Source organism: Halichoerus grypus, chromosome 1, assembly GCF_964656455.1.
Source record: "Halichoerus grypus chromosome 1, mHalGry1.hap1.1, whole genome shotgun sequence".
NCBI classification, from domain to species: Eukaryota; Metazoa; Chordata; class Mammalia; order Carnivora; family Phocidae; genus Halichoerus; species Halichoerus grypus.
The window spans coordinates 72,608,742-72,623,071 of NC_135712.1; the positions used below are offsets into that span (position 1 = coordinate 72,608,742).

The 14,330-nt window shown below is 47.0% G+C and overlaps 1 long non-coding RNA gene across 1 annotated transcript; it reads left to right on the plus strand.

Annotated features, from left to right (window-relative positions):
• Nucleotides 1-2,348: 2,348 nt before the first annotated feature.
• Nucleotides 2,349-8,958, plus strand: LOC118549790 (uncharacterized). The gene is made up of 3 exons (XR_004924241.2): nt 2,349-2,575; nt 8,557-8,709; nt 8,812-8,958. It is a non-coding gene; the product is annotated as an uncharacterized LOC118549790 (long non-coding RNA).
• The last annotated feature ends 5,372 nt before the right edge of the window (nt 8,959-14,330 follow it).

Here is a 14,330-nt window from a genome sequence, read left to right on the forward strand (position 1 = left end):
TGAAAGGATAAAAGAAGAAAGGAGGACAAGAAACATCAGCAGAGAAAAAGTTATCACAGATCTAAGAGATAAAGGGGAACAGTAAATCCTGATAATTTGATGTTTAAATGACTCACCTAAACTTTTAACTTATGATTTACATAAGTAATAATGAAAATTCACAAGAACTCCTGGATTTAGGGGACTCTTCTCATCTTTTCAAAAGGCTGTCTGGCGTGGGGAAAGAATGTAGGCAGTGAATGAGTTACTTAACCTTTCCGTGTCTTGATTTCTTTGTCCATAAAAAGAAAGGGATGATAGTACTTACCCAGGAAAAGTGCTGTTGAGTGAGAACTAATAGCTGCTGAGCGCTGTCATATGTCATCCCATTAAAATGACACTTAAATCATTTGTATGCAAAATACCTACCTCCATGCCCAGGCTTTTGTAGTACAGTTGACCCTGGAACAACGTGGGAGTTAGGGTCATCAACCCCCCACACCATCAGAAATCCGTGTGTAACTTTTGACTCTCCCCAAATTTAACTGCTAATAGCCTACTGTTGACCGGAAGCCTTACCCATGACATAAACATTCCATTAACACATTATTTTGTATGTTATATGTATTATATACTGTATTCCTACAATAAGTTAAATTAGAGAAAAAAATGTTATTAAGAAAATCACAAGGAAGGGGCGCCTGGGTGGCGCAGTCAGTTAAGCATCCGATTCTTGATCTCAACTCAGGTCTTGATCTCAGGGTCGTGAGTTCAAGCCCCGCACTGGGCTCCACTTTGGGCGTGGAGCCTACTTAAAAAAAGAGAGACAGAGAGAGAGAGAGAAAAGAAAAAAAAAAGAAAATCATGAGGAAACTACATGTACAGTACTGTACTTGTTGAAAAAATCTGTGTATAAGTGCACCTTCATTTACAGTTCAGACCCATGTTGTTCAAGGGTTGACTGTACTTGGTAAATGAAAATAATTTCCTTCCTTTCTCCTTTTAAGAACTCAGGGTGCTCTGACTTGACAAATACAACAGTATCGAGGATGTTGAAAATGGTTATAAAAGTTTAGAATTGGGTTCAGAAGTGATGAGGGTGATAGCAGTGAGATCCCCTTCTAGTGTTGGCTCTCACGGCGACTTGCTGTGCATCCTTAGGCAAGTCGCTCTCCCTTCCCGAGCCTCAGTGTTTCCTTCAGCAAAATGTGGGGCCATGTGGCTGGTGACGGAGGTCCCCCACCCCACCCCAACTCTGCCGAGCTCTAATCTTGTTCTATGAAATGCCCTTCCCAGAACCGACTCCACCCAGCTGCTGTTCGCACCATTTGACTGCGAGACAGATGCTCTCTCTGCCCCTGGCACCGGCCTCCTACAGGACTGGAGCCCATGATAGATGTCCTCGGAGGTGGACTGGGGAGAAGAAGCCGTTACATTCTTCTGCAATGTAATGCAAAACAGCTCCGGCTTTGGCTCCAGCCGACACCAGGGAAGTGGACTTCATTGTAAAAGCCGCCTTGTCAGCGTCAGCCCGGGGTGATTAATGACTCTTTAATCCCAGAGCAGAATACCTGACAAAATATGCTTGCGCCAAAAAGGCAGAACAAACCTAATTAGAGCCTGGTCAACCCACTCACAAGGTGTGGGTTGCTAAGGACCCCAGCCCCTCGGAAAGGAAACCTCTCCCTTTAGGTCTGTGAAAGAATCAAGTGTCCACAATGGGGAAGGGACTCCATTAAAAGCAGGGACTGGCCAATGAATAAACATGTAGGTTACCGTGTTGATATTTCCCTGAATGCCATTCTGAAGTGGGGTGCTTGGGGCCTCGGAGGCCGGTGCCCCCGGTATTGTACTGGGGGAGGGACTGGCCATTTGAAGTCAAGGTGAGGACATACTGGGGGCAGATGGAACCTGCTTTGTTTGTGAAAGAGTTTTTCTGCTATTTATGCTAATGAGTGGGAAACACTTCTCAAGCATTTCAGATGATTCTGTAATGAGGCCCGGCAGAATGTGCCAACATTGTTGGCCCAGGACAATTTTAAACTCCCACTCGCCACATTAGCAGCCCCTTTCTTTACATGAAGGCCCTTGGAGGGTGAAAGAGGACAATGAAGGAAGAGTGAAAACATCACAAAGAGAGGCTTTTGTTTCCCCTTCCTTTGAACCCTCTCAAAAGCCCGGTTTCAAGGGGTGTGTTGGGCCTGCCTTTCAACGTTACTGAACCCAGAATCCCCTGTTGTTTAGCAACATAGAAAGCTGACCTTAATCGACTCCACTTCTGAGCAGGCTTTGTAAATCACTCTGCCCCAGAGTGAAATTTCCTGATGGCGTCTGTATGTGATATACACCATTTGTCCACAGGATACCAACGTGCCCGTGCAACGCACACGCGCTCTTCAGCTCACAACCTGCTCTGTGGACATTCTTGAGTTTCCTTCTCCCGCGCAGCCTACCTCCGCATGACACCGCTAAGACAGCTGAGCTGCAGGGGACTTAGGTGACCCGACCAGAGTCATACCTCGAGAACAGAAAGGAGCTGTGGCCAGAACTGAGGTCCCCCTGACTTTCCGCGCTCGACCACAGTTGTTCCAGGATGGTACGTCCTGTGTGTGTGCGTGTGTGCGCGTGCCAGAGAGACATCTTCAGAGGGGAGTGTGTTGAAAGCGTTATGTTTTAGGGAAAGAAGGGCACTGCTAGATTATGGTGACATTTTGGATTTCCTCCTTAATTTTTGGTCATGATAGCATTTCCCGGACAAGACTTCTCCTTTCACTGGACTCTGGCTGTACCCCGTTGATTCATATCCACTCCTTCCTTCCTCGGCCCCAAGTCACCCAGCGGCAGGCAAGCGGCTGCTACACGGCGCCGTATTGGATAGTCCAGCTTCCCTACAGGGGAGCGCCTGCCTGGGCCTTATCGGTTGGTTCCAGGGGCGCTGTGAGGAAGGGGGTGCACCCTGGCACTCATCTACAAGTTTGGCTGCGGTTCCGGCCTGAGAGACATGTGCATACCCTCAGAGCCTCTAGACTGGTAACGGTCAAAGCTGACTTTGGTTTCTGACCAGGGCTGGTGTCTTGGGCACGTGGTCCGCACAGAGGTAGCAGACTCTGTGCTCCAGAGGGCGTGGTTTAGTGCTGTGCTGTCACTATCTTGACATTCCTCATACTTTCATCTTTGAACTTCTGTTTATAAGTGAAGTCCAATAAAACGGGAGAGCAAGGGCGGTACGTGCACTCTGCCTGTGCACGCAGTTCCTTGCTGCCCCATTGCACGGAGTGTCCTCCACGTACTCCCTGCGGGAATTCAGCGGAAGTCCCAGCAAGCTAAGTGCCCTGTGTCGCCACTGAGTGGGGCGCCCATGGCCTGGAGAGGCTGTGCTTTCTGTTCAAACCAGAACGGAAGGATGCCGAGAGAAGGCAATGGCTTCTACGAAACACGGCTGACCGGGGAGCCCCGTCATATCCTTCCTGCTCATATGAACTAGTCATTCACGCTGAAGGCCATGAGGCAACGAAAGGGGGAGAGGGGATGATGTCTGCCTTCCCGGCAGCCTCTGCGGTGAACCAAAGGCGGAGAGGGATGGGAGAATGTGTGTGTACTACGAAATGGCATAAAAACAATTGAGTTAGCGTTGAGTAGCACTTCCACTGTTCTGGAAAGAACAGCACACATATGCATGTATGGGCCACAAAGTCAAAGTTCTGCATTCTGGCGACTCTGCGTAGGGGTTAGATGCTCTTATATTTGCATTGAAAACTGGCATTGTACAATCTATAGATGCATGGTAAAACTCACGCAAATGATCTAAAAATTTGATTTCTCTTTACTTAAAATGACATTAAATAGCAAATAAAAATCACCACGACAAGTTGAGAGAGAAACCACAGAAGGAAGGGAAGAGCTTTATATTTTGGCATGTTTAAAGACACTTTTTTTCCTGCTTTTTGGACGAGAGGCCCAATGCTTTCATTTTGCACTGGTCCCACATTATGTAGTTAACCCTGTTCTGGCAGAAGACATGTAGAAATGAATATTATGTGTTTAAAAACAATTTTCTGTGATCACAGATGTCATGATTAACTCCAAAAGGAACTGATCTATGAATGGTGCTGCTCTTTGGGTCTCACTAGCGTGCTGGAGGGGCTGGTGCCTGGTGCTGCATCACCCTGCAGGCAAAGGGTGGTGTGGGGGAAACCTCGTGGACCTATTATCTAAGTAAACACGGACAAGTCACTTATCTCGAGGCCTCTCTTTTCTTAATCTGCAAAATGGAGATAACGCATGCCTTGCCCATTTTGTCTGAAGTTCCAGCAAAAGAAAAAAGATATAAAGATGTTTTGAAAAATTTAAAGTGTTGTGCATGTACAAAGGACTTTATAACTTTTAGTATTACTAAAAAAAAAAATCACAAAGCAAGAATCATGAACATTGCTCTTTGTTCCCTCTGATTTGCAAATTAATTTTAAATGAAGTTCCACCAAATTTGCATAACTCCAAATTCATGTTTTTTTTTCTTTTAAAGAAATCTGTTAATAACTGTTTGGAAGATATATTCAATATATTCACAACTTTTTCTTCCTCCTTGTGGTATACAATATACACCAATGTTTTTAAAAGCCAGAGTGGTTTGGCCAACATAAGGAAGCTTTATTCTATGCAAAAAAGCAAAATATAAAGTAGTGTATACAGTATTCTATAATTACACAGTTGTCAAATCTGTGCATAGAAAAATGGATGGAAATAAATCAAAAGCCTAACAACTGAAAAAATAAACAACCTCATACAGAAAATAAATGAGCCCAAATCACATAGGGCCCTTTCATAATGTGGTCTACTGTTTTATCACGCAGTTCAGATAACTTTTGGATTAAAATATGTTTCTCTAAATGTAATAGCTGTTCACAGGCGAAGTCTGATAGATTAACCTGCTGAGACTATAGAAATGTGCTAATCTTATCCCTCCAATAGCAGCATTATAAGTAGGTCTCTGTCATATAATAATTTTATAATAAATGGCAGACTGATACAGCAAAAGAATGAATGTACTGGAAGGAAACCATTTTTGCCCTGGGACATTGAGGAAGTAATTTCTCTTAGCATGGGCCTCAGTTTCCCCATCTGTCCCAGGGACAGAGTGGACGATAAACTCTGAAGGGACATCCAGCACCAGTATTCTGTGTTTTGATGGCCTTGATGTGACCTTCAAAGCCTTAGCGCCAAAGTCATTCTCAGGACCACCCGAAGTGAGGCCGTGAGTACACATGGCAACAGTTGGCATAGACAGGGTCTGTGTCCCAAGGTGACACAGCAGATCTGGGTTCTCAAATAACAGTTTCAAGTCCAGATCCAATCTGTCCCTTGGCCCGAGGTACTCCTCTCTGGATGGGACCCATCCTCCCAGAGTGGGAGGCTCTTTTCCCAGCGCTGAGAGGAGTGCATTCAGCTTTCTCTCCTAAGGCTGTCTGACCGCGTCCCCGACATACCCACACAGCAGCTGACCCATAAGTGTTTGTTGAACACCGAGTTATGGTTTCATAATTTATTACTCATTTTATTTCTCCTTTCAGACTGCAAGCACTTCAGAGTCAGAGGCTCATCAAATTCAAATTCATCCCTCTCTTCCCCAACGCAGCTCGCGCATGCATGGGACCTAGCATATAGGGAGAGCTCTGCAGATGTGAATTCTAATGTTTTGAGTAAACTCGAATGATGGCCACTACCCATTTTGCTGAAGTAGATATTCTTGCTCATGAGGGACCCCAGGCTGCCCTGGACTGGTGCTGGTGTCTGCCTCCTGCTCCCCAGTGGGAGGGTTGGGGACACAACTTGTGCTTTTCTGGGAGGACACAGACAACCATAAACTAAATCCCAAAACTCTTGCTTGTCTTACTAAAGACCGCACTTCCCATGACCTCGGGCTTTTCTTGCTTTGCAGTCTTATTCAAAATGGCATTTGGGGGGCGCCTGGGTGGCTCAGATGGTTAAGTGTCTGCCTTCGGCTCAGGTCATGATCCCAGGGTCCTGGGATCGAGCCCCTCATCGGGCTCCCTGCTCAGCAGAGAGCCTGCTTCTCCCTCTCCCTCTGCCACTTCCCCTGCTTGTACTCTCTATGTCAAAATAAATAAAATCTTTAAAAAAAATGGTATTTGGAATATACACTACCCAGCAATGAAAAATTGTGTGAGGCTGTTCATAGCAGCTGTGTTCGTTATAGTCTCAAACCAGGAACAAGCCAAATGTCCATCGGCAGGAGATTGGGCAAACAAAATTCATTATATCCTTACTAGAAAATACTACTCAGCAATAAAAAGGAGCAAACTACATGGATGAATCTTAAAAGCATCCTAAGTGAAGGAAGCCAGATGCAAAAGAGTACATACTGAATGCTTGTATTTAAAGGCAGTTCTAGAACAGATCAAATTCATGGAGAGTGACAGAAATAGGAACAGTGCTTGCCTGGGAGTGGAGTGGGCGGTGGGGGGGGGGGGGGGATTGCCTGGAAAGAGGGCACAAGGGAAGTTTCTGGGTTGATGGAAATGTTCTATATCTTGACTGGGGTGGAGGTTGTTACACTTGTCAAAACTCATTGAACTGTACACTTAAAAATCTCTACATTGCATTGTTTGTTCAATTAACCCTCAATTAAACCCCCCGTAACATTTGTAGCTGAAGTTTCCCACCTTTCAGTGGCTGGCTGGCTGTCTCCCGGCTCAGACCCAGGGAAGGAAGCTGTGATTCCTCAGCTGTGGCCACGCTACAGATCTCCTCACATCCGCCTGGGGCGGCCCCAGCACGTGGCCCATTTCTCATTCAGGCACTTTGCTGGCACTTTGTGAATGCCTGTCTTTCCCTGGGCTCTCTCGGGGCCCACGGAAAACTCCCATCCTTCTTCCCCTAAGCTACTTCTTCAGATCTCCAGTTCTCTCTGTGTTTTCTCTTCTCTACGCTAATCCCCAGTTTTTCCATCCATGCTTCATTGAACATGGTTTCCAAACCCTTCCTCCTTGTAGGTCCCTCCCCTGGACACGTTCCAGCTGCCCCAGGCCCATTTCAACAATTCTCTGAACACTTTGGCAGACAAACTCGACTTCTCCCTCCAAAGTGATTTCAGCAGGAGGAGGCGGGCCGTGAGCCATTGTCAGAACAAGCCAACAGGTTAAACTTTTTTTAAAGGGGAAAGAGAAATGGAAATGTGGTGGGAATCCTGCAAAAGGTCCCTGTGAATGATTGACACACATTTAAGCAGACATCGTATTTGTGCGATGCCAGGGGGCTGATCCATTAATAGATATAATTTGTAGGCTCCCAAGGAGAGGTTAAAGAGGAGAGCACAGATTCCTTTGAGCCGACTTGGTGCTCCATGTCATCTGTCCCAGCCTTAATCAAGTTATCATATCAACCCGGTGTCTCCTGGACCCCAGCTCCCCATCTGAATGAGGAAAAGATTTGCAGACAAATTTCTAGCAGCAGGAAGTTGGTGCTCTCCTGCGAGTTTGGATAAAAAGTACCTGTAACCTCTCCAGGCCTCCCTCCTGCTCCTGCTGAGAGTTCAGTTCAAGTGGCTCCCTTATTTGATTACGCCTCTCGGGCCTTTTCTGGTGTAGGTATCCAATCCACGGCCATGCCCACCGGCTCCCTACGAAGCAGAAAACATTAGAGTTACTCTTTTGTGAAATTATGGGGAAGCTCAGTGGGCCAAGCACTCATGTAGGGGTGTGTGTGTGTGTGTGTGTATGCATGCGTGCAAGGAGACACACAGATGTGTGTAAAGAGAGGAATGCTGTCTGTTAGCAAATGTGGCATTGATTTATATTTGCTTCCTTTAGTCAAAGACCAACTGAGTGGCATCTCTAAGTCCTCACGATAAAAAAAAAAAAAAAGAGGTAGAGAAGAAAAGGCTTCTGCTTAAGCCCTATAGATCATTATTATTTTTTTAGTGTTTGCGAAAGCTTTATAACATGCATAATTTGCAAGCAATGGACCAGATTCTATTATCGATTTCTTCGCTTGTATAATTCAAATTATTGTGCTGTGTAGTATTTTATAGTGAGGGTACAAATTATGATGCTCTTTGTAACTGTTTTTTATTTTATTTTATTTATTTATTTGAGAGAGAGAGCAGGGGGAGGGGCAGAAGGAGAGGGAGAGGCAGACTCCCCGCTGAGCAGAGAGCCGGATTACACAAACCCACCCCCACCCCATCATGACCTGAGCTGAAGGCAGCCCTTTAACCCACTGAGCCACCCAGGTGCCCCTACTTGTGACTGTTTTTGTGGGAAGGTATTACTGGACTTTCATCATTTGTTGGTAGGTTTGTGCATATCCATCTCTCCTAAACATTACTTTAGGAGCAGAGAAAAAGAATGTAGGGGATATGTGTTGTAAGCATGTGCCTACTCTAGATTGCCTTTTTTCTTTCATTGGTTTTCTTAAAAAAAAAAAAAAGGACATTTATTTTCCCACTCAATCACCAAAAAACAAAAAAACCAAAAAATTTTGCAAGACACTATTTTGGATTCATTTCAGGAAATATTAACCTAATCAAGGAGAATAATGGTAATGTCTTTTCATCTTCAGGTGCCCCAGACCCCGGAGAATCCCGCCTAAGAGGGGCATTTTCAGATCAGCCCGCGGCTTCGGGAAGACTCTGGCCGTGTCGGGGGAGGGGGTGCTGAAAACTCCGGATGAAATTGGACTTGTCAGGGCGAGAGCGAGGACAGCGCTGGGCTGGTAAGCAACGGACTTCTCATGCATCTGTTCATTGCTGAGCGGGGAAAAAAAGGAAACACACCCTCTGAACTCAGGATGCCTATTGATGTATCCCTTTAACAGGCCGGACGCTTGGGAAGCCGATGTCTTGGGGCTCGCTGGCGGTGGTTGTGGAGAGAACCGGGGCGCCCACGGAGCCGACCTTCACAGCGTCGGCCGGGATGCCGCGGGTTAAGCGACCTGGCTGCGCGGAGGGGCGCCCTGGCTGCCGTCGGGAAATATATTTGATTTTCTGAAATTTTTGGCAGCTGGTGACAAAGGGCCAGGTATGGCTCCTCGGCGGGGGGCGGGGGGCGGGGGGGGAACTTTGCAGGAGGAGGCCGCGGGCCACACAAAGGTGGGCCCGGATCCCCGCGCCGCAGCCCCCTGTGCCCCTGGGGGGTCCCGCCGCCGCCGCAGGGGCCACCGAGCCAAGGCCCGCGGCTGTGTCCCCTGGGCTGTGGCGAGCCGCCCCGCCGGCCTCCCGGCTGGGCCAGACGCTCCGGAGCACTGGGCGCAGGGCCTGTGTGCAGGGCATGCCTCCTGAAGGAGAAGGGGCGCCTCGCGCTGTCTTAGCGCTGAAGTCCAAGGCCCCTGCTCGGTCACAAGCAGCAGGGGACTTTTAGAGCTTCAGTCAGTTCATCAAGAAAGGTCCACAACTCCCTTGTCTAAGTCAGCCTTTTGCTAGGGTTTTGGAGGTGTCGCCAGAAATTACCCCAGGCTCCATGAACTGCCCCCCCCCCGCCCCCGCCGCCCTGTCCTTATGAGATTATATTGGGACATTTCATGAGTCTTGCCCGCCTGTCCTGCCTGGCGTTTCCGTGAAGGGCAGTGGTGGATCTCACTTTTCCTTGGAAGACACAGTGGAAGCGCTAGGGGAGACTCCCGGGGGAGGTGTAGTTCCTGGGCCTCTAAGGGCACGAATTAATGCTTCATTCATTCATTGGAAAACACTTACTGAGCACCCCAAGCCTTGTGCCCATCTCAGAATGTCTGCATCTCCTCAGGCCCCTGTCCCATCTTGCTCCCAGGTCTCCTGCGGGGCAGCACCTGTCAAACTCTGCTGGAACACAAAGCATCAGGCTCCTTACCAGCACCAAAGGCCCTTGCCTTCCAAGTACAGACTTGCCCCTCCTCCTCCTGGACGTGTGTGGGCCATATTTCCTCAGCACCGTTCTGGAACATTCCAAACAGCCACCAGCCACCTCAGACACTAGCCAAACTTTGCTCCTGTTCCTTTCCTGTCCAGAATGAGGCAGTTCATAGTGTTGATTTTATTTATAGAAGATGTCAGGATTCCAGAAAAGCAGGCTTGGAAAGGAACAAAATGCGGCAGATAACATACAGCTTACTAGTGCTCTTTCACACTCTGAGCAAATCTGTCCATAAAATGAAGCCCAATATCTTTAGCTGCTATTAAAATACAAGCGGCCCTATTTTTTATTGAAAAATAGGGCTCCCCCACTAGACTAATTCTTCCTCAGGCTTCATTCACTTTGGCAGATTTTTCTACCTGACCCTCTCAGAACCAACACTACCAAATAATGATACCAAAGCCTCTCGCTTCATGTCCTTAGAATCTGTCTCAGAGGAGGCCCCTTTTCTGCTGGAGCCATTTTATTTCAGGTTAATCCCTAATTAAATTCAGTGTAATGCAGGACCTGTGTGTGAATGTGGACGTGTGTGTGTGTGTGTGTGTGTGTGTGTGTGTGTGTATGGTGTTTGCAATCAGCAGGAAGAAGCCTGGAAATGAGGCCTGATTAAATAAAAATCTAAATATAGAACAGGTACCCTAGGAGTTCTAGAAAGATAAATTATTCTCAACCCTGCACAGTGACAGCAGCTTACAATGTGTTTGTCTATGTCATAATGGAGTAGTTTTATTTATGTGTATAATGCTGATAACATAAGAATATAATGATCCCACTCACAGGATATCAGGTTCCAGCTGCATCATTGTATTAGCTATCTATTACCATGTAAGAAATTACCACAAACTTAGTGGCTTCAAACAACATACACTTATTATCTCATGGTTTCTGTGGGTCTGGGGTCCAGGCACAGCTTAGCCAGGCCCCCTGTTTTAGAGTCTCTTACAAGGATCTAATCTAGGTATTAGCTGGGGCTGGGGTCTCATTTGAAGCTTGACAGGGGAAGGATCCACTTCCAAGCTCATGTGGTTGTTGACAGCATTCAGTTCTTTGAGGGTTTTCAGATTGAGGGCTCCTTGCTGGCTACCAGGCAGAGGTCATCCTCAGTTCCCTGCCCCGGGGACCTCTCTATATGGCAGCTTATTGTATCAAAATGGGCAAGGGAGACAGTTAGTAGAGAGGCTGCTAGTAAGGTGAGTGTTAACCGTCTTATGTAATATGATCATGGGAGTGACATCCCACTACCTTCACCAGATTCCATTGATTAGAAATAAGTCCCAGGTCCTGCCCACACTTGACAGGAGGGGATACCAGTAGGCAAGGGCCATCCAGGCCTCCTTAGGATCTGTCCTCCATGTTCATTTCCCCCACAAGTAAATTGAGGACTTAAGATGGATGTGCCCTGGTCATAATCTCAGTGAGTTAGTTTAGTGGTTAGACTCTCATCTCAGACTTTTATTCTGTCTGCATTCTTTCCCCCCTAGCACACCTCCATAATACAAGTTTAAAATTCGCAATACTTCTGGTCCTGGAAAGCAGGTCACAGTCTCTCCGTAGCAGTCTTTCCTGCTGGGTTAACCCTGTCTGCCCCATAATCACTGTGGTCTCTTGCTAAGGAACTCAAGGAACCACAATTCTCCTGTCCCCCACAAAATATCCTTAAACCAAAATGATAGAAAGAGTTTCCTTTTCAGATCAATTAAATGAGAAAATTTTAAGAATCTCAAAGTATCTTAGCCTTCACCCCCACCCTGCCATAACTCCTTGTAACAGATGAGAAAACCGAGGTCTAGGAGAGAGAAGTGATTTATTCAAGCTCACACTGACAGATGCGGTTCTCTATAACACATTTAAAGCCATCACAGAGAACGTATTGGCTCAAGCGACCCACGGTAGGAAGGGCTGGCTCTCCATGACAGCCTGCAACTCAGGATCCTCAGCCCCACCCAGGCCCTGAGACCAAGAGGAAAACAAACAGTAGTTCTAATTCCAATAGGCCATGATGCTTATTGAGGGAAAGAGCTACTCGTAAATTCTGGACGAACAAAGGCCGCTTAAATAGTTAATTTGGTAGAGACCACACATCACTGACAGATACTGCACAGTGCCATGGGACCTTAGCTTTGCCTCTGTAATATCTATAAGATTACAATTCCACCTCGAGAAATGGGAGTTAAGTCTAATTGGACATAAAGTGTGTGTGTGTTTCTTTTTCCTCTGGGGCCGCCAAGACTTTGTCTCACCTCCTCTCTGTACTAGAATGAAGAAGTATTTTCTGACCTCCAGTCACTGCATTTGGCCAAATAATCTCCCAGCAAAGTTATGAACAAAATTTCCTCCTCCCCTCCCAGAAGGAGGCCTCTGGCTGCATTCTCCTTCCATTGCTTAAAGAATAATCGAAGGAACAAACAAAACAGGAAATAATGAGTACTGTGCCTATTCCTGTTGAGTTTGGGAACCCTGGGTTATCTCTTTGCTGGCTTTGAAGAGCCAAAATCATTGTGTGTTGGAGTAGTCCAGCGAACACGAAGGGGTCGCTCTTAGCGCGAGCTAACTAAATCGTTCTGATCCCCCGGGCTGCCTTAGTTTTCTCTCCTGGGCCCAAAGGGACTTGCTGAAGTCGCTCGTTTTCCAACAGAAATCAAAAATGTACTTCAGAAAAGTAACCGTCAAATCATTTGGGAAAAAATAAGGAAAGAACATTTATTTTAGCAATAAGATGATCTCTCCTGGGATGCATACCTAATTCGATAGAAATGTTTTTCTTTTTTTTTTTAAGATTTTATTTATTTATTTGAGAGAGAGAGAGAGAATGAGAGAGAGAACACGAGAGGGGGCAGGGTCAGAGGGAGAAACACACTCCCTGCTGAGCAAGGAGCCAGATGTGGGGCTCGATCCTAGGACTCCAGGATCATGACCTGAGCCGAAGGCAGTCGTTTAACCAACTGAGCCACCCAGGCGCCCCTCGATAGAAATGTTTCTATTTGCAATAAAGTCTACATGAGTATTAGAATAACGTGGATTGATTTTCAGGGCCCTTTGGGCTTGCTGACCTTACCATTTTCTAAGTGTGGACGGTCAGGGCTCTGTCCCTTTGCACAAGTTGCTCTCTGTACCTGGAGTAGCTTCTACCTGGTCTTTCTGACACACTTCTTCCCGCCTACCTGTTAGGGCCCAGCTCGATCGTCACTTCCCCTTTAAGCCTGCCTCGGGTATTGCCCTCCCCCCCATCCCCAAATGTCCTTTGGATGCACAGAGGTGGCTCCTTCCCTCTTGGGATTCTCACAGCCCTCCTGTATGGCACTCGCTGGACATTGACGGCTTTTGCCCAGGAAACCGTGATGAACAGGAGGGCAGGATGTCACTTCATTTCATTTTTATTTCTGGAGGCCTTGTGGTACTTAGCGAGCTCACAGTTGCACATGTCCGATGAGTGGATGGATTGGCGAATTGCTTTGTGGAAAATCTCTTTGACTGGTTATTCTGAATCTGTTAACAAACTGCCTACTAGTGTTCTTGTGTATACGCAGCCGGCTTATCTAAATGATACAGAGCTGCTGGTGCAACTGTGCTTTAAAGAAGACAGACAAAGACTTCCAGGTGGAAATGTAGCACAAATGAATTAGAACACTCTTGGAAATCAGAAGGAGATTATGCTCCTACTGTCCCATATTCCTAATCATTCCCTACATTTATTAAACACTCAGTGTGTCCAGACAGTATGCTAGGGATTTTACCTAGATCATCACAAAGTCCCTTTGAGGTAGGTCCTATTATGCTCCTTTTACAGATAAGAAAACTGAGGCACAGCAATGAAGTCTCTTGCCCTAGGGCTCTAGCTAGTGACAGAGGCAAGTGTTAGGGTCTGAGCTGTCTGACTACAGAGCCCAGCTCGCAACGTCTGAAGACTCACAGAAGCTTTGTCCCAGGTATACATTGGCTGTAGCTGAACATCTGTGACACTCTAGTTCCTGTCCTGGTGCTTCAGATACATAGATGAAAGAGACCAGGTCACTGCCCTTGAAGTTCTCTAAGGAGGGGTGGGGTAGGAGCTCAGACAAGCACACAGATTGTTGTAATGCAGGATGAAATGAAAGTGTCATGAAGAAGCACATGCTATGGGGAGGGAGCATAGACCCTCTGGGGAATGGATCAGGAGGGGCTTCCTGTAGGAGGTGGCATGGGAGGTGAGTTTGCCAGGATGGGGAGGATACCAGTAGGCAGGGGTCTGGACAGCGGCTGTGGAGGAGAGAAGCAGCATGGCTAGGGGAGGAGCCGTGGGAGAGGAGGCTGGGAGGTGAGGTAGGGCCTAGGGCTAGAGAACAGAGATCCCCCCTTCCCCCACCATCTGCCTTGAGGGTGCCACCAATCTGGTAAGCAAAGCCAGGGGCTATTTTAAAGGAGTACGAAGAACCTGCGGTCCAGATGGAGGGAGCGCTGCCTGGTGGGTCT